Genomic DNA, 21,789 nt, shown 5'->3' with positions numbered 1-21,789 from the left:
ATGCACACATAAATTATGTGGAATTTCTTGGTACAACTGAGATTGTGTTGATCAGGCCCAGGAGGGTCATTTGTCAAAAAAAAGGGAATCTCTTCCTGATGTGAGGCAGATGGGGGTGCTCAGAGATAAATGTGCTGTCCCTTTCCCATTAGCAAGTATCTGAGACTCTACTCCTGTCCAGACGTCACTGGCCTGAGCATTCACCTGCCAGGACCGGAACCCAAAGCCCAGGTTTCCTGACTCCTCCTCAGTGTCTTTTCATCAGCCAGCACTCAACCTAGTAACAATTTATGTGCCTTTGTATTTTCATCTCTGAAAGGAGGATAGTTTTAAAATAGCACCCAAGTAGGGAATTATGATTGCATTGGAGAACAGGACAAAAAAAAAATCTGAAAATTGAGCATCCTGTCACCAAGCAATCATAACATGTTTTGAAGATTATGACCTAATCAAAATTATCCAGGTATTCTTGGTTTGGAAGCACTCAACAACCAGAAAGGATGTTTTTGAATGCACTAGTAAAAATTATCTGTGGGAGAAAAACTCACTGAATTTTTAACATTACTTGGGAGAGGGGGACCAACAGAATCAAGGACCAAAGCCTTATGATCCTTTCAATATATGCAGAAAAGCATTCCATAAGATTCAACAATCTTTCATGATAAAAACTCCCAACAAATTAGGTATAGAAACTACATACCTGAAAATACTAAAGTGTATATATGAAAAGCCCACAGATGATACCATGCTGAGTGGGGAAATGCTGAAAGCACTTCCTTTAAGATGTCTACTTTTACCACTCTCATTTAATATAGTACTGGAAGTCTTAGCAAAAGCAATTAGGAAATAGAAAGGAAGAGAGGACTTCCAAATTGGAAAGGATGAAGTTATATTGCCCATGGTTGCAGATGACATGATGCTACATATAGAACAATTTAAATATTCTGTCAAAAATTGTTAGAATTTATAAATAAATTCAGTAAAGTTGCAGATTACAAAACCAATGTATAAAAGCCAACATTTTATGCACCAGTAATTAACTTGCCCAAAACTAAAAAAAATAAATTAAGAAAGCAATCCCCCCCCCCCAAAAAAAGAAAGCAATCCCATTTACAATAGCTACAAATAATAAAATATTTAGGAATAAAGTTAACCAAGGAAGTGAAAGATATACAATGCAAATTATAAGACACTGCTGGGGATGTAGCACAGTGGTAGAGTGCTTGCCTAGCACGTACAAGGTAATGGGTTCAATCCCCAGTCCTGAAAAAAAAAAACCAAAAGAAAAAGAAAAATATAAAACACTGATGGAAGCACACACATAAAAATGGAATGTTATCACATGTTCATGGATTGAATATTGTTAAAATGACCATATTACCCATAGTGATTTATAGATTCAGGGCAATTACCATCAAAATATTAATGACCTTCTTTACTAAAAAAAACAATTCTAAAATTCATATTGACCACAAAAGACCCAGAATAGTCAAAGCACTCCTGAGCAAGAAACAAAAACCACAAACAAACAAAATCCCCCAAACAACAAAAGCAACAACAACAAAACAATACTGGAGGTATCACAATATTTGACTTCAAAACATACTACAGTTGGGCACAGTGGTGCTTGCTTAGTGCTTGACTTGGGAGATTGAGGAAATAGGATTACAAGTTTGAGGTCAATCTCAGCAATTTAGCAAGGATCTAAGAGAGACACTGTCTCAAAATAAAAAAATAAGAAGGGCTGGGATGTAGCTCTGTGGTAAAGTGCCCCTAGGTTCCATCCAGTACCAACAAGCAGACAAACAGATACCCCCCCCACACCCCAAATAATACAAAGCTTCAGTAACTAAAACAGCACAGTACTAGCATAAAGACAGGCACAGACAAATAGAACAGAATAGAGAACCCAGAAACTTCATGTTTGTACGGCCAACTGATTTTTTGACAAAAGTACCAAGAACACAGAGTAAAGACAATTTTTCTCAGTAAATGGTGCAGGAAAAACTGAATATACATATAATGAAACTAGATCCCTCCCTTTCACCATACACAAATGTAAATGCAAAACAGGTCAAAAACCCAAATGTTAAACCTTAAACTATAAAATTATTATAAGAAAACATAAGGGAAGCACTTCAAAACATTGGTGAGGGAATGATTTTTTGGATAGGACCTCAAAGACACAGACAACAGAAATAAAAATAGACAAATAGGATTACATCAAACCAAGAAGCTTCTGCACAGCAAAAGAAGCAACAGAATTAAGAGACAACTTAAAGAATGGGGGAAAAAAACCCGATTAATCAGTCAAGAGTTTGAATCTAGAATATAAAAGGAACTAAAAAAGCTGATATCACTACCCCTACTACCATCAGACCAATCCAATTTAAAAATGGGATAAAAGAACTAAATAGATACTAAAAGAACTAAGCAGATAAGACATACAAATGGATAACAAGTACATGAAAAAATGCTCAATTTCACTATTCAGCTGAGAAATGCAAATCAAAACAACATGAGCTATCATCTCACCTCAGTTGAAATGGCTAACATCAAAAAGATAACAAATGACAAGTATGTTGAGGATATGGAGAGAGGGACATTTTATATATTGTTAGTAGGAATGTAAATTAGTATAGTTGTTGTGGAAAAGAGTGTGGAGATCCCTCAAACAACTAAAAGAGGATCCAGCAATTCCAAGCCTGGGTATACCCAAAGGAGATAAAATCCTTATACCAGAAGATGCTTGCATTCCCATTTTTGTTATAGCACTATTCACAATAACAAAAATATGGAATCAATCCACAAGCTCTTCAGGAGGTGAATGGATGAAGAAAATGTGGTACACTTACACAATGGAACATGGTTCAGCAAACAAAAGAATGAAATCCTGTCATTTGCATCAATATTAATGGAACTGGAGGTCATTATGTAAATGAAATAAGCCAGACACATAAAGACAAATACAACACCTTCTCACTTATTTTGCAACTAAACAATCTGTGTGTGTGTGTGTGTGTGTGTGTTTACTGGGATTGAACCCAGGGCCACACACATGTTAGACAAATGGTCTACCACTGAGCTACACCCTGAGTTCATAAGTCAATCTTATCAAAGAACAGAATAGAAGAGTGGTCACTAGAGGCTAGGAAGGGCAGAGGGGAAGGGGACTGGGAAGTTCAATGGGACACCAAAATACAGAGTGGAGAAATTATTTCTGGTTCTTTTTGGGAAACTATCAGTTAAAACAATCTACAATATATTTTAAAATGACTAGAAGAGTACAAAATTCCCAGCACATAAAAATGATTAGTGGCTGAAGAGATAAAAATGCTTATCACTCTGATTTGATTATTGCACATTGTATACATGTGTACACATTGAATTGCCATAATGTATTCCATAGAGATATACAAATATGTCTCAACATTTTTTTTTATCTTCTACTTTTGGGTTATTTTCTGTGGCTGCTTTTCTGTTCTTAAACAATTTTTACATGAATTGAAAATTTTTTTTGGGTACCAGAAATTGAACTCAGAGGCCCTCAGCCACTGAGTCACTGCCCCAGCCCTATTTTGTATTTTATTTAGAGACAGAGTCTCACTGAGTTGCTTAGTGTCTCATTTTTGCTGAGGCTGGCTTTGAACTTGTGATCCTCCTGCCTCAGCCTCCTGAGTTGCTGGGATTATAGGCATGTGCTACTGCATCTGGCTCAAATATTCTTGATCTAGGTAAATTCACCCCCCCCCCCAAATTTCTTGAGTAATTTGTTTAATTAAAACATTTAATAGAAAGTAGATTTCATTTCTTTTCTTTTTTGGGGGGTGGGGTACTAAGGATTGAACTCAAGGGCACTCAACTGCTGAGCCACATCATTTTATTTTATTTAGAGACAGGGTCTCATTGAGTTACTTAGCACCTTGCTTTTGCTGAGGCTGGCTTTGAACTCACAGTCCTCCTGCCTCAGCCTTCCAAGCTGCTGGGATTACAAGTGTGTGCCACCAAGCCCGGCCTTTTTATTTCTTATATACTAAGAATGTGCCCTTATATCCATTAAATTATTAAAAGGGACAATTTTAATAATAATATTTTTCATTTGTTTCTCTTGAGGAAAAGAACTGTAGATGGTTCTGTCCATCAGTGGGAATGCTCAGAAAAACTGGTCCTAGTACATGCTTGCTTGGGGGTGACACCTTATACCTAACCAGGTCACAAAGCATTTGCCACTGGTATCCACCTCACGTAGCCTCTTACCCAGGACAAGATGCCAAGTGCTGACATCAGCTTCTGACATGGATGTTATAGTTGGACTAAGGATTGACTAAGGTATGTTGGAGTAAAAAAAAAAAAATCTCAAGTAGATGTTTAACAGCAAAAGTTCATTTTTTTCTCATCTCTTCCATGGGTTGGCTCGGGGATCTGCTCCATGATTTCTAGTTCAGGATTCATACTGAAGGCACAGTTAACATTTTGAACATTAACTTGTCTCCAAATCAGAACTAAATGTAGCTATTTGGAGGCCTCACATTGGCCAATGAAGTTTCTGGCCTGGTAGTAGCATGTATCCTTTCTTGTCACTACTCATGGGCTGCAACAAGTCCCACTTACTCCTTAGGAACCAGGAAGTATATCATGTTCCAGGAAGGTGGGCCAGAAATACTTGCTAAATAGCACCAATGATTGACAGTTGGCCATACCCTATACAGCTCCTCTTTCTTCTTCCCAGGAGATTTTTTTTTTTAAATTTAAGTAATTATTTATTTCTCCCTCATGTTGCCCATCTATTTAGGAAAAACTGACCCCATTTTCTATTCCAGGAATGGACTTTGATGAATTTAAGAAAATAAAAGTAATCTTGGCCTGGTTGGGATTGGTTTATAAAGGGATATGAGGTTCAATTAAGACTAATGACATGCTATGAGAGATTTGCAAGGTTTTTGGGAAAGTTTCTATTCATTATTTTAGGACATCTTCTAGGAGTAATTCCCATGTATTCTGTGGATGCAAGTAAGAAAGCATGTTAGTGTGATTTTATATGGGGCAGACATTATCTGATCAAAGGAAAACCAGTCACAGGATGGAGCTGACACCATGATAGTAGAGCAGCAGAAGAAAGAGACCTAGGTCCTTGATGAAATGATTGCCAACTGGACCAGTCAAACCTGAGACTGCCCACCTTTGGACTTCCAGTTCTCCTGAGCAAAAAATGCCCCTACTGTTTCAGTCACTTTGAACTGGTTATCTGTTACTTGCAGCCCAAAGTATCCACACTGATATGCTCTTTTAACTAGATTTCCTATCATGTCCTTCCTGCTTGATTTGTAGCTTCTACCTCTGGTTAGCCTCATTTTTCATACCTTAATGATGACCCTTTCTTCCTGTCACAGTTCAATGTGGATTTACTGCAAAGGGCCAGCCTCATATGAATTCTCCTTTACTTACTGATTTCATGAACTTCAAATATGGCCTGATAATAATTTACTCTCTGACATGTTCTTCCTGATCTGCTTTGAGTGGCAACCCCTATCCCAATGCCAAAAAGGGAAAGGGCTTCTTTAGGATATTTTTGCTTCTTGAAAACATGCCTTTTGTCTCACTGAGTTGTACCTTGCATACATACTGGTTGAAATGAAAGCAGCCCACATGGTCAAATGCTATAATGCTATAAAAAAGGTCAGTGGAGCAGACCCCTCAACTATGTTGGCTGTACATACTGTCACTGAGCTATGTGTGTTCTGATTTAATGAGGTGCTTGCTTGAGTCCTAACTTGGAGCTGTGCTACTGAGGCCTCAGCAAGCTGATTGAAAGCTGCCATTGAAACATCCCATCACATCCCATGCATGAGCTGAAGGGTGACAGGTAAGTCAATTTCTATGGCACTTGTCATAGCAAAAGGCAGAAGTCCTAGCACTAATGTGGCCAGGGGTGTGCTTTTTTAGATCCAGATTTTAATGGGTTTATCTTAGATGAATTCTAATAGGTATGAAGTTAACACATTTTTTTTCTATGTCTCCCAGTCCAGCTCATTTACCATCATAAATATAAGAAGCTCTGCCAAGTTAACTTACCTCAAGTTGTTTGGAGGGAAGTCAGGGAAAAGGCAGAATTATGAGTAATCTAGGAAAAAGAAATATACTAGGAGCTATGTGGGGGTAGAAGGAGTGATGTTATTGATGTGACTGAATGCGTGGAGTTTGTACTGACCTTTTCTGAATTATTAATACTTTCTAAATCATACCATGGAAGACCTGGACCTTTTAGATTTACTGTCCTTGTATCCAACAGGGATGACTCCAGAGAGATTTCTGGCAGCTTCTATGAAAATATTTTGAGATAGACAGTTGCTTTGGGGAATAAAAAGACAGCATGCATCTGCTTTTTTTCTTTCTTTCTCCTTTTCCTTTTCTTTAGCTCAGTTTATCAAGGCATGCAAAGCCTTCGCTAACACAATCAAAGCTTACAAACTGTTAGAAGAATTGCTGTATTAATGAACATCATTTGAGGAAAAGAGGAAGACAGAAAGAGGTGAAGGATGGGGAGCGAGAACAGAGGGCTGTTATCTTCCTGGTTTGGCTTCCTCTCAGCCAGAAGGCTGTCTTTCCGGCAATGGGAAGGAGGATGGGTCAAATTATGGTAATTAGGATCTTATGTGGCAGCTCATGATTTGCATTTCCTTCATTTCATTGTATCCCTTCATGTTTGCTGGAAGACTAAATAATACACTTCTATGTTTGTACCAAAGGATTATTCTTAGGGTTCAGAAGAGGTACTGCCTAGCTTTCACCAGAATCGTTTTCAGTGGGATGAAGGCAGGTGGCTGAGTAGAATCAGGTGACTTGTTTCCAGGGGACTTTAGAGACTTCAGAAAAAGATCATATGATTTTTAAGAATTTCCTATGGAGCTATTATCCAGGTGCTAACTACCTGGTTGAACAGAGGATTACCAAAATCATTTATTTTCCCTTCTGTATCCTGCTAAACTTATTTTACCTTCCAAGAGACTCAGATTGTAGGGAAAACACACAGGGAGATAGGTATAGCTTGTTTTCTTTTCAAATGGAGTTCATGATAATTTCTTCTACCACTCCTGCAAATACCCTGCAGCCCAGGCTCTGGTTTTTCTTATTTATTGTGAGATGTGACTGGCAACTTCTCATTGATGATAGAGAAGCTAATTCTCCTTAGCTGCCAATCTGTCACTATGCAGATCACCTTTAAATTCACTTTATATTAAACAAGAAAGGAAAAGAACTGCTTGCAATACTAAACTATAGGATTGGTTGAAAGTTCTTACAGCCTGTTTTAAGAGAAACATAATTCCCAGCAGCTATTTTTGAGAAGAAACTATTAGAGAAACATTGGCTCTTGAATTTAACACAATCGCACACATCACTAGCTGTGTGATGAACATCTGCTTTTAAAGTGGAGCCCACACTGACAGCCACCTTAATTCTACTTCTTTGCTATCAACATGAACCCTGCAGTTCCAATTATTCAATATCATTCTCTGTGTGGCAAATTTATACTGCCTTCAGTTCATTACCTTTTCTTGAAGGCCTCTGGCAATGTTGCCCCTGTTCTGATTATTATTCAAGTCACTAATAGCAGGAATATCAATGCTATTCATCATGTGCCCATGAAGATGGCATTGAGAAGTTTCTGGACTGAGGTCATCTGGTCTACCTTCTCATTTGGTAAAAGAAATTAAGACTCCAGTGAATACCCCTAAATTTGTTGGCTATTTAGAGCAGATTTGGCAGGAGAATGCAATGGCTTTATAATAGATATGTTTTGTTGAAGTGCAGTATGCATTACATTTCTGTAGTGTACATGGAAGAGTTTGCAAATCATATATGTAAGCTCAATGAATTCATAAAATGGGAACACCTGTCTTGCAGCATCTAGCTCAATAAACAGAGTTAGTAGCTTTGTGCTTCCTTCTCCTCTGCACCAAACCCCTCTAAGGGTGCCTCAAGTTGACTTCTAATACCTTAGACTAATTTTGCCTGGGTTTGGACTTTTATATTAAGGAGTCCAAAAGTCAAATGAATAAGCGATCTTTCCACCAGTATGGTTTCTTTAGGCTTCACATTTTCCCAACAGAAATAACAGAAAAATGTTGAGAAGTTTAAAAAAATGAGACTGGGGAGGAGAACCAAATTCAGTCTTGAAGTCAGATTTCTATCATTTTCAAGGTGGCAGTTTTATAGTCTTCCACACTTAGAGACAAGGCCACTTCACTAGAGTTAAGTTGCTAAAAAAAAAAAAAAATCAGAACTAAACCAAACCCAACTCCTGTCTGGTCAGCTATGAGTGGGGGGTCCGCCTAGTTGCTGCTTCATCAGTCTGATGGCAGTTACAATTCTATAAATGTGAGATCAAATCATTCTTTAGAAAAATGTATTGACATTTCGTGCCTGCTATTGATTTTCACTCTGACATAGTACTATTCTTGACAATATTGCTTTTTCATCACTGACATCTTAGTAGATCCAGAGACAGAAATATCACTGGATTGCTTTCAAAATTTCTCCACAATGAATAGCCAGTATTCTACATCTCATTCCCAAAGTTGCAAAGCTAGTCCTTCTGTTTGTTTGCTTTCATTTTGATTTAATTATCTAATTTTCTATTACAAATATTTCTCACCTCTCTTCTGTCCCTCCCTTTCTCCAGTAGGTAATATAAATCTACATGCTTTATTTACCAGCCAGTTGTGCAGTGGTTCTTATAAATGTGGTGTCTTATAAATGCTGCAAATAGCAGGGTCAGAGGCAGACCAATGGTCAGCTCACAGGATATCTGTCAGATTCACATCTTTTGGTTACATGTTTGTCTGCCAGAAAGATACTTCCCAAAGCAATGTTTTTTCACTTATGTATTTAAATGATTTATTGGTTTATTTAACAATATTTTTGTTTCAAAAGATGGAGTCAAGTGAAACAACACAAGATGTTAATTTCAACAACAGAGTTTCCAAGGATTTTTCCTCTACATAATGTCCTCTGTGTTCCCATACATGCTGAACTCCCATTGATGGAGTCAAGGTTATGCACAATTACCTGCATCCTAAGAATAATTGTACCTTCTTTGTACTCAAGAAAGCATATCTCTCTTGCAAAAGAGAGGGAATAACATTATATGGACAACCTTGAGTTCCTCCTAATATTAAAAAACAAAGGAAATACTTTACCAATTTGAGTAGTATGAACCATTATTTCAACTATTTGCTATCTATGTCATAGCTGATAATCAGAAGACTAGTGTGGCCCCCAGGGAAACAGAGATGATCTATTCAAATAGTAGAAGTTTCATTTTACTTTTTTGAATGTGAGCTGGAGCTGCTTTAAGATTTTTCTTTCAGGTTTTTCTAGTGCTTTTTAATTATATTATACTGAAGCAGTTTTAAAAAAAATGTGCTAAAAGTTACATGGTTTCAGGATTGATTTTACAAGCTGTTCAAACTGTTATGGCATATCTGAGGATCATCTCATTGTTCTGGTCTATAAATTACTGAATATGGGGAACAGAATAAATCTTCCATGTCTAGTAAGTGAAGGGGTAAAGTTACAGTAGTAAAAACAAGGTACAGTAACAAAGTGCCTGAAGACTCTCCAGGGGACATTTTACATGGCCATGTACTTTCTTCCCCAGAGGCAGCAGGATTTGAGCTTTGAGGAGATTTAAGAGCCAATAGTGAAAAAGCTATTTAGTCATGGACGGTCCCATGTCAAAGTGAACTAAAATAAGTAGCTGTGACGGAGGTAATTAATTCATCTGTAATAGGGTTTGAACTCACAGAGAATTATAGCAGTTTTTGGATTCCAGTGGAGAGAGACATGTTGTAGAGTGTCTAGTTCAGAAAGTGGCTAGAAAGGCATATTTACTTAAAATGTTAATTTTTATAGGCGATCAGCATACTAGTGAGTGAGGAGACCAGAGGTATTTCTTTCTTTCTATTTTCCTTCTCAGGACAACTTCCTGAATGTCTTTCTATCCAGGGATGGTCACAGGCAGAAAGCCTCTGCCTTGAGGGTGAGGGAAAGAAAAGAAGAATTGGGAAAGACATCAGGAGTGAGACTGATGGGGAAAGTCTGCCTTCTGGACTTAGAACAGGAATGTGATGTTTTCTTCCCATACTTGGTAATGAAATTTTAATATTTTGCACTTCTTAAAATCTAATCTCTCTTCATATCTCATGGTAATATTAGGAGCAGTAAAGCTCTCAGGTATGTGGGAGCAAGGTACTTCAAGAAGGAACCACCTGACATCATCTTGCAGCCACGACCAAGAACTGTCAGGTGTATGAGGTCGTCCTGGTTTGATAGGCCATGTGAATCCAGACACAGTCCACCTTGGAATCTATGACTACAAAGACCCAGCACTGTTGGTGAATATTATTTGCAATTAGGAACTATATCCCTTAGGGCTTCTGAAAATTGGAATCTATCTTCTCAGATCAGTGGAAAGGGCTGTAACCCAAAAAATTCCAGCAGTAACCCATAGTTCCAGTTCCTCTTTCAGAGATTCAGAGAATAGGTTGGTAAAAAGACCCCTGGTCTGAAGACATCACATGGTTAGAGGCTAAAAATATCAAGAAGACTGCAATGCTAAAAGAGAATCAGCTTCTGGTAGGGGACAAAGAATCTTACCCTAAGAATGTAAGGCTGCCAGGAACCCTTTCTCTATACTTAACTCCCTGATTAATTAAACTCTTTTTAATTATGCCAGAATTAGCTCTGTCAATAGAAATGTTGCCCACAGGCTTGGTTCCCAGCCATTTGAATTTTCTTTTGTACTTTTGTGTTTGTTTTGTGAGCAATCAGAAAGTTTCTCCAAAGCCAAGGAAGTCTGGAGTCAATGACAACCCCCAACCTCTGTCCCCCATCCCCAGACCAGAGCACACAATGGTGACTGCTTGGTTATTGGAGTAAAATCAACATAGAAAAACAGTTCCAATTATACCAACAAGAGGCATGAAGGAAAAGGGAGCAGGTTACAGAAATAATAGAATATTAACCATAAAAAAATGGTGAAGGCTAAAATTTGTGGAAGATCTCCTACAAAGTTCAAGACTACCCATACTTTTTACTTATGGTAACAATGAGGAGAAAGACCAAACGACTTAATAACATAAGCATACATTTGAATAGTATTTATAGCTACAAATTGCTTTTGCTTGTTCAAGTTTGTTTGATGTCCCTACTTGAAACTGGGAAATAGAAAGCTATATGATACATGCATGTTTATTTTGTTTACCAGGAGAATGGATCTTAAAAAGCTTACGTGACTAGAAAATTGGTCTTTTAGCTACTGGTCAGGTATAAATTTCAGTGCACTAAAATGTCCAAGTCTTTTCTATTTAACATAACATAGGAGGGTTGATTCTTGAAGATTGGCTTGGCATCCTGACATAAATAATAATTGAGAGTACCATTGCCTGTGTTAGGCCCCACTGGCTTTAAAAAGAAAATTTGATGCTGTTGAAGGTGGTTTACAATTTGGTTGGGGAGAGTCCCGATCCAAGTTAATACAAAATTGGATAATGAAAGAAAAGGAGGAAGAGAGAGAAGGAGGGAGGGAAGGAGGGAAGATATATATATATATATATATATATATATATATATATATATATATATATATATAGAGAGAGAGAGAGAGAGAGAGAGAGAGAGAGAGAGCGCCCAAGGTCAATCACAAGAAAAATCCAAAAAGAGGCATACGGATGGCCAGACAATACTGGGGAAAATTTTCAGACAGGAGGAAGGCCCTGCATGCACTAGAAGAAGATTCTGTCTATGTGAAAAACAATGGGATGCATGAATTTTTCTTGGGGAGCAAAAAGGAAACTCTGGAAACATACATCTTGATGTTAGTTATCTATAAGGAGAATTTGGAATTAGTAGGAATTGTTTTGTGTGGTTAACAGAAGGACAGGCTATAAGGCCTCAAATCACCTGAAGCTTCTCAATTTCAACACCTGGGATTGGATTTAGAAGCAACCAGTAGCCAGGCTAGAGGGTGGGGCCCTAGTGCATGAACAAGGCTCAGCTGGTTTACATCATGCAGCAATGTGCCATTGCTGGCTTTCTTTTGTCTTGTAAGGCAGTTTTGCATATTTACTTAGCAGAAACCCAGAGATAGATTTATTTGGCTAGCAAATTCTATAATTTCCATAATGTCAATTTATGCCTTCACTATTGAATAGACAGGCAAAAAATTTCTAGAAAACATTATGGTCCAAAAACAATTGAGTATTGAGAAGAGTCTTGTAAAATGAACCACCCACACCTCCATTGAGATGGGAAGTCCAACCTAATTAATGATGGTGCCTTGGCATTTCTTGCAATTCCAAGAGTCTGTTGGAATTATGAGTCCTTACAACTCCCTTATTCTCTGATTTCTGTCCCCAGGTCTGGGTTAGGTTCTCTTCATGTACTTACCAAGAACACCAGGGAGACAGACAGGGGTTGGGAGAGAGAAGGTAAGCTATTAGTGAGCATGTGATAGGAGCTAAGAATTCCACTTTTCACCCAGTTCTTCTTAGTTCTGCTATGCTTTCCAGAGTATGAGTATCTTGCTGTGATATATGTTCTGGAGTTTAAAGGTATTTGTTTAATTATTTAATAGAAAACATAGTCCATAAATGCTAGAAGAATGTTCACTCAAGAAGCAGCAATTACTTCCAACATCAGTAGGAAGAAAAGTGTTGGACTTAGACAATGGTGGTGCCTTCTTAAAGAGACTTTCACATGTCATTGCAGCCATCTGCAATATTTGCCTTGCCTACTGATTTGAGAATCCTGCATACACACAGTCTTGTTGAAGAGTGAGAGAGGGAATGCTTGAAAGTACAGAGAAAGACTGAGCAAGTAGCCAGTTGGACTGCCACACCTTTCTTCCTGACACTCATGAAAGTGCATCCTTGCTTCCCAAAGGCCACAGGCTGCAGTGGAGGCTGCAGCAGCATCCAGACTTCAGCAGTTCACACAAGGAAAGCGGGGAGAAGACAGTTTTATCCTCATTAAAAAAGGCAGTCTTGGTACTGACTGGCCTGAGTTAGTGAGAGAACATGAGACTTTGAACTCCAGACACCTTTTGTCTTCTCACACATACAATTTAAGTATGATGTAGGCTGCTGCATACTTTCTCAAGAGTGAGAGAACAAAAGTAACAGAAAATACCATTTGACCACTCCTCAGTGTATACCCAAAGGACTTAAAATTAGCATACTATAGGGATGCAGCCACATTAATGTATATAGCAGCTTAATTCACAATAGCTTAGCTAATGGAACCAACCTCGGTACTCTTCAACAGATGAATGGATAAAGAAAATGTGGGATGGAATATTACTCAACCATAAAGAAGAATAAAATTATGGCATTTGCCAGTAAGTTGATGGAACTAGAGGCTATCATACTAAGTAAAATAAGCCAATCTCTGATTTGTAGAGACTAATACACAATAAGGGTGGGAGTTAGGGAGGAATAGAAGTTCATTGGATTAGACAAAGGAGAATGAAGGGAAAGGAGGGGGAATGGGAATAGGAAAGACAACAGATTGAATCAGACATAACCTTCCTATGCTCACATATGAATACACCATTGGTGAAACCCACACCATGTACAACCACAAAAATGGGGTACTAATTAGAATAAGTTATACTCCATGTATGTGTAATATGTCAAAATATATTCTACTGTCATGTTTATCCAAAAAGAACAAAAAAAGTAACAAAAAAGTTCATGGTTCTATTGGATGAAGCACCCCCACTAGAAGATATTGAGAAGATCAATATCTGAATATGAAATGGTGTGTAAAGACAATGAGGTAAGTTAACAGAGTTAACTTAGTCTGAGAGGTTGTAGCTGGCAGGAGTTGGCATGGTCCATCACTGATGGAGAACAGTCTATAATAGCTCACTCAGGTCCCTTGATACACGTGTACTGTGCTCTCTAGTATTTACACTCTAGGTGATTCTGTTCTGCTTATTAAACTATAAATTAGTGGATCTATATTATATATCAGAGATATTAAAAACAAAACCCAGAAATCTGCTGAGAATACTTTTCAGGCAGGAATTACATCCCCCTTGCCCCTGTTGCCTGTGTGAGCAGAAAGAAATGGTTTCTGCTCTTCCTATGGCACTATACACAATTTGTAGAAGCAAAACTAAGGAGAGGTTGTATTCACAGGCTTAAAAAAGTAATGAGAAAGAATTCGAGGAAGATAAATGCTATAGATTGAATATTTATTCCCCCCCCAAATTTACTGGTTGAAATTCTAACCCCCAAGGTGATGATACTAGGAGGTGGAGACTTTGGGGGTGATGAGGTCAGGAGGAAAGAACCCTCATGGTTAGGATTAATGTTCTTATAAACTCCTTAGGGTTCTCTCACCCCTTGGGCTATGGAAGAATACCATGGGAAACTGGAAAGTGGGCCTTCAGCAGATACTTACTTTGTTGGCACCTCCATCTTCCCAGCTTCCAGAATGGTGAGAAATAAATTTCTGTGTTTTATAAGCCACTCAGTCTGGTATTCTGTTATATCATCCTGAACTAAGACAATCACCATCCCAAATCTGTTGTTTTTGTACTTTCTATGGTCTTAGAACACCTGACTGCATTGGGAATGAGCTAACATTAATTTCCTGCCTCACAGCTGCTGTATTTCCACAAGTCACCCAAATTATCCTGAAAGCAATTGCAAGACTTTCCTACACTTGATGTGCAGAGAACATTAGCTGAATAGCATAGGGCTTCAGTGAGGATGCTGTTTTTCTGAGAGTTTTCCAATGCAACCGTGAGAACAGTTCATTTTAGAAGTAGAATAGATGCTGCAATGCCCAGGGATGAAAACATTTTAAAACACCAAAACATCACAAAACATCAAAGTAAGTGGCTTGCAATAGCAAAGACATACCATAATAATTTCAGATTGCAAATAAGGCTAGTTATATACTAGTAAGCGAATTTCCTAGAACTGTCTTGTTGGTTCTAAACAATGCTGAGCTTTCAGTAAATATATCACTTTGGTTCTTTAAAAGTCATTTTCTCAGTAATGCAAATCCATTCCTATGGCTTAGGTAATTAAACTTAATTGTGCCATTTGAAAAATTTAGCAGAATTAGATTGCACTAACTATATTTAACTGCTATTAGTTATATAATTTTTTTCAAGTATTATATGAAACACACACACACACACACACACACACACACACACACACATGGTTCAGTCTTAAAGCCATGACACTTTTATCTTATTGTGTTTAAGATGGCACCTATTATTTCCATCTCCAGTGGCACTGGAGATGCTAACGAGGCCTATTATCGAGGAGAAATGCCTAAGTAGAAGACTGAGAAGGCTGATTCTATGTAATAGCAATATTTAATACCATTCATAAGCCATTACATTATGCTGAGTACTGAGTACTGAGTTAATCATGTCACATATCATCTCATCCAAAGTTTGACAACTCTATGAGGTAGGTATTATTCTTCATTAGACAGATGTAGAAGCAGAGAAAATAGCCAACCCACCTACAGGTGCTTGAAAAGCTCTGGATCCTGGCCATTATGCTACTTTGATCCAATTGACTATTATATCTACTGCCAGTTAAAACCTTCGCTTTCCATGTTTCATCTTTTTTTTGTGGATAGCTAAATTTTGAGTGAATATTTCGGTCTGTAACCAGTTGGTTATAGCTAAGCTGGTTGGAACACTTGCTGAGGAGGGAAATCTTCAAGATGAAATTGTTTCTGTCTTAGCTGTATGGCTCCTTGGCAAGTGTTTACTCATTACTCATGAGGAATGGGTTGTTTTGAGGAAGAGAGGGTTGGGGGTGGTGGAGAGTCTGTTCACACAGAGGGTGTGTCATGGACCCAGTGTACAGGGAGTTACAGAAGGGCCTAGTGGAAGAGGGGAAATGTGTCTTTAAGGTGGGGGATTTGAGGGCAGAGAGGAAGGCCTGGAAGAACAAGTTGGGTTCAGAATACAGGGGCTTTGTAGGCCCTAACACATGTAGAATTAGCTCTGTAAGAGACAGGAGCCTGGGGTGTTGCTAGTAGAGTAATGTAGCTACAAAATGAGATTTATATCTTTCTTTAGAAAGAAACACCTAGAAAAAGAGGATGAACTTCTTTTTTCATATTTTTTATTGGTGAAGTATAGTTGTACACAATAGGATTTGTTACATATTCATATATGCATATAACAATATAATTTAGCCAATATCATTCCCCAGCATTTCCCCTTTCTCCCTCCCCTCTACTGATCTCCCTTCAGAGGATGAACTCCTTGGAGGAGCAAAGAGCAATAGGGAGAAAGTGACTGCAATTGTCCAAATGAGAAATGATGAGTCCTAGAGGAAGGAAGAAAGCAGTCAGATTCCCCAGACATTTCTAAGTCAAATAGGGTTTGGACAACTGGTCAAAACAGGTTGGGAGAATGATGAGGATAATATTAACTAAGACCAAGACCAGGAACTTTTTAATTTCCCCCAGGATAAGCTAAATAAATTAAGTTTTGGACCTGTTGAATTTGAGGGGCTATGGGATAACTGGTTGGAGGTATTCAGAAAGTAGTTGGAAATATGGTTGCAACTACTGGAGCTTGAATTGGGTAGGGGATAGAGATGTAGGTACTCATTTACTTAGCAGATATGCAGACTCTATTTTAGATTTGTGGTAGAACAGTCATAACAGTCATTTGCATGTAAATGGTTGGCAAAGCTGGAGCAATGGCTGAAATCCTTGGGGATGTGAGAACATGAAGAAAGGATGGGCTGGTACAGGGGTGCACGCCTGTAATCCCAGCGGCTCTGGAGGTGAGGCAGGAGGATCTCAAGTTCAAAACCAGCCTTAGCAAAAGTGAGGCACTAAGCAACTCAGTGAGACCCCGTCTCTAAATGAAATACAAAACAGGGCTGCGGGTGTGGCTCAGTAGCTGAATGCCTCTGAGTTCAATGTCTGGTACTAAAACAAACAAACAAACAACAACAACAAAAAAGAGGAACCTAAGGGAACCTCAACAATCCAATGGTAGGTGGGAGGGTTAAAAGGGGGGGAGCCAAGGGGGTTGAGACAAGAGTATCAAGGAAGGCAGGAGCACGTGGTATTAGAGGGAGCAAAGGGAATGAATTGGTCAACTTTTTTTTTTCAATTAAAAAATTTTCTTTGGATCATAATCAAATAAATCATATTTCCCCAGATTCACCATCTTACTCAATTTTAAAAAGTGAACAATTGAAGCTGGGTGTGATGGTGCATGTCTGTAATTCGCAGCAACTTGGAGGATCACAGGATTGCAAGTTTGAGGCCAGCCTCAGCGACTGATCGAGACCCTAAGCAACTTAGTGAGACTCTGTCTCAAAATAAAAAATTAAGGGCTGGGATATGGCTCAGTAGTAAAGTGCCCTAAGTTCAATTTCCAGTATAAAAAATAAAACAAAACAAAAAACAGTTCAGTAGTGTTAAGTATATTTACATTGGATTTTCAGAACTTTTTCAGTCTAGTGAAACTGAAACTCTGTATCCATTAAACAACAGCTCCTCCTCCTCCTCCTCTATGGCAACCGTCATTCTACTCTCTGCTTCTGTGAGTTTGATAGCTTTAGATACCTCATGTAAGTGATGCAGCATCTGTCTTGTTGTGACTGGCTTATTTCTTTTTTTTTTATTTTTAATTTTTTATTGTGGGTTGTTCAAAACATTACAAATTTCTTGACATATCATATTCCACACTTTGATTCAAGTGGGTTATGAACTCCCACCTTCACCCCATACACAGAATGCAGAATCACATCAGTTACACATCCATTGATTTACATATTGCCATACTAGTGTCTGTTGTGCTCCGTGACTGGCTTATTTCACTCAGCAAATAACCTTAAGTTTCATCCATGATGAACCATATGACCCTATTTCTTTTTTAAAAGGCTGAATAATATTCTGTTGTATGTATATACCACATTTTATTTATCCATTCATCTGTTGATGGACATTTGGGCTACTTTTAGGTAAAAGTAGCTAAGTTAGCTATTGTGAATAATGCTGTGGGCAACATTGTATGCAAATATTTCTTCAAGATACTACTTTGAATTCTTCTGGATTTACACTCAGGATTGCTGAATCAAATGGCAATTCTATTTTTTAATTGTTTATGGAACTACCATACTGTTTTCTATAGTCCATTTGGTTTCTGATGTCACTAATTCTGCCTGGGAAGAATAGAAAGGAGAACTATTAGCTATGTGCAGATTAGCGTATATGCAGTATCTTATTTAATTCTCAAAACAATATTCTGGAGGGGTATTATTACCCTATTTTAGAGTCAAGGTCCAGAAATGTTAAGTAGGCCACAATGATAGGTAAAATCTGGGACTTGATTAATTATAGTTTTCTCCTGATTTTGAGATGTAGCCATTTTTACATTTTATTCCTACACAAGGAGTCATTCCCCTCACTGCCACCCCTGAGTTCCACAGCAATTCATGAGATGTTTTCCATAACTTGGATAGTATTTTGTGAATAATAAAGTTATATTTAAAAGCACTGAGGGTCAGTAATTATATTGCCACTCTTGATAACTCTAGTTCCAAATACTTAAATAGTCATGTCTTTCTAAGCAGAAAATAGAAGCAATTCATTCCTATGTACCACTAACCCAACTTTAGGTTAGCACTATACTGAGCCTCTCATCTTCAGCTTGGTTTCTGCATTGTACCCAGTTGCTGTTATTGTGCAGATTAATGAATAGTTTGCAAACTAGCATCACTTCTGTGAAAGCTGATGGGCATGTTAATTATACCTTATTCAGATTTCACAGTTGCATGACCCAGATTCTTCTTTTCTGCCAAATTTCTAAAGATTCAGTGGCATTTTAGAAACTCCAGTAAACATAGTTAGTGTATTAAAATGCAAGCAATGGAGGAACTGGTCATGCAGAAACGGGAATATGAATAGCTTGGTTTATCTCACTTCAGGGCTAGGGTCAGGTGGTTCATTTTCAGGGCTTTAACTAGATTCAACAGTGCATATCTTTTTCCTCTTTAGTAGTTAGATATCTTGTACATACACAGTGTCTCCTTTCTCTTATGCAAAGGTTAATAAAATAAAATAAATAGTAATACCCTCCCCAAAATAAAAGGTCCCTGAAGTCTAAACCCAGCTGCTAATTACAATTATCCTCAGTGAATGAAATCTCTGTGCTGTTTGTATTGTACCTTTGTAAAAATTTGGTATGTGCACTTTCAACTTCTTAACTAACTACTACTGTGGTGTTCATGATACAGAGAGTGGGGACACATCAGTAAACAAGATAGAGTCCTATTTATGGGAGCTCAGAAAGATAACACTGGGGTTCAATAAGAAGGCAATTCTACTACTCTATGATAAGGGCTAAGATCAGGTTAAGGATGGAGGACTGTGGACATGCAGGAGAGATCTCTATCCCCTGTTGGATGAAGAGTTAGGTTGGAGAAAGCTACCCAGAAGAAGAGTTAGCTAGCCAGTGATTCTTAGACCTTAGAGTACACTAGAATCAGAGAATGTGCACTATCTTATGGATTCTCTATACAGCATTTTGAAGAGATATCATTATCATGTTTATAGTCATGGTCCAGAAATGATAAGTAAGGGGAATGTTAAAATGGTGATTTCTAGAACCCACCTATAAAGTTTCTGACTCAGTAAGTCTAGAATCAGGCCTGAGAATTTACATTTCTAACAAGTTCCTAGGTGATGTTGATGCTGCCTGGTTGGGGACCACACAAGTGTTTTGAGAATAACTTGTCCATGCCAAGATCTGAAGGATGGTGATAGCGACAAAGAATGTGATGATCATTATTATCCAAAGTACAGATATGAAGACACGAATTGGTGTGAATATACTTTGTATACAACCAGAGATATGAAAACTTGTGCTCTATATGTGTAATAAGAATTGCAATGCATTCTGCTGTCATATATAAATAAACAAAGGGATAGTGTGTGTGTGTGTGTGTGTAAGAGGCAGAGAGAGAGAGAGAGAGAGAGAGAGAGAGAGAGAGAGAGAGAGAGAGAGAACACTTGTCCATGTGCACTGGGTCCTGGAGTGCTGGGTAGAATAATATTCCCAAGCGTACAAAACATACATAGGCTTGGAGAAGAAGAAAGCGCATGGTGTGTGTGGAAATATCAATACTGCAGAGTACTGAGAATAAAGAAGATGTTGCAGGAGGTGAAGGTGGAGGTCTCAGCAGTGACAAATCACTAAGGGTCTCATTGATTGTGCTGTGACATTTGGGCTTCCCCCTAAGGGCAATGGGAAGCTGTTGAAGAGCTTCAAGCAGGAGAGTGCTGTGATGCAATATGCATTACAGAGAGGCTTCTTTGGCTTCCTAGTGGTCATGGGATGGAAGGGGCAGCATGGCCAGGGAGGGAGATCAGTGAGGAAGGCAGTGCAGTGGTCCAGGAGAGGGAGGACAGTGATGGTGCAGACTGGTCCTTTCCCTCCCTCCCTTCCTCCCTCCATTCCTTCCTTTCTTTCCAGAAGGTGGCTGTGGTGATTTACAGATGGCTGCAGCCCCCACCTGCCCTGCCATTGAATCTCTCTACTCCCCTTGAATCTGGAAAGGCTCATCACTAGTTGGCCAGCAGAATAATCCCAGCACCAGATTCCAGGCTCTGGCAGCCTCCTCTTTCTATCTCTTGGATGACTTGTTCTTGGCTCCTTGAATTGCTTTTTGAGAAGACTGGCAATCTTTCTGGAGAGACCACATGGAGAAGTTAGACAGGAGTAGATTCCCAACTTTTCGGTCACGCCTGCCGAAGTGCCAGGCATGTGATGAGCCATTTTAGACCCTCTAGCCTAGCCCAGCCACTAGCTGAATTTATGTATGAGCCTAGTGATGCCACATGGAACAGAAGAATTGCCCCACAGAACCCTGCCTAAATTCCTGGCCCTTGATATTTTGAGCATTATAAGCTAATATTACTTTAAGTTGCTAAGTTTGAGGGTAGTTTGTTCTATGATAATAAGTAGCTGGAAGGAATTTCAATAACTGAATCAAAATAAACATTAATATTTAAGTGGCAGACAGGAAGCAAGGCCTTCAAAGCAGAGTAAGTGGTAAGGAAGGAGGAAAACAAGGAGAATATGGTGTCATGGAAGCCAAAAGAAGAGAGTACTTCCAAGTAGGGAGGAGTAGTTATCAATGTCGAATTCTGCAGGAAAGAAGAAAAGATAAAGACTGAATAGTGTCTTTTGAATTCAATGGCACAGCTCTCACTGGAGATACTGGCAAAAGTCTGGTAATTTCAGAGAGAGATTTCAGTAAGGAAGTGGAGGCAGATTGTGAAAATCATCTCATCAAGAAGCTTCACGACAGGTGCAGTGGTGCATGCCTATAGTCCCAGGTACTTGGGAGGCTGAGGCAGCAGGATCCCAAGTTGGAGGCCAGCCTGGGCAACACATAAGATCCTGTCCCAAAATAAAATACTGATGTAGCTTAGTGATAGTGCATCTCTGAGTTCAATACCTAGTACTGCAAAAAAAAAAACTTTTGTTTTTAGGCAAGCATATTTCATTGCTGATGGGGAAAGTACAAATTGCAGGAAAGGGTCAGAAGAGGTACAAATATTATAAGATTTAATATTATAAGATTCTGCAGAAGTCAGAGGGCACATATGTTAGTGGGCAAGCAAAGGGATTTGGCTGATGGAGAAGGAGGGATTCCTCTTCCCTTGTGATAGGGGAGAGAGGGAAAATGATGATGTAGAAGAGATAAATGTGCAGATGTG

At 38.6% G+C, this 21,789-nt stretch overlaps 1 protein-coding gene across 2 annotated transcripts in view; it reads right to left on the bottom strand.

Moving 5' to 3' along the window:
• Positions 1 to 21,789, bottom strand: part of Lhfpl3 (LHFPL tetraspan subfamily member 3) — a 529,118-nt gene that overhangs the window by 99,820 nt on the left and 407,509 nt on the right. The gene's annotated exons all lie outside the window — the stretch shown is intronic.

The sequence above is a fragment of the Marmota monax genome, unplaced genomic scaffold (assembly GCF_021218885.2).
Source record: "Marmota monax isolate L192 unplaced genomic scaffold, Marmota_monax_Labrador192_F-V1.1 WCK01_AAM20220418_F8-fsc00065, whole genome shotgun sequence".
Lineage (NCBI taxonomy): Eukaryota > Metazoa > Chordata > Mammalia > Rodentia > Sciuridae > Marmota > Marmota monax.
This window is presented reverse-complemented; position numbering and strand designations above follow the sequence as displayed.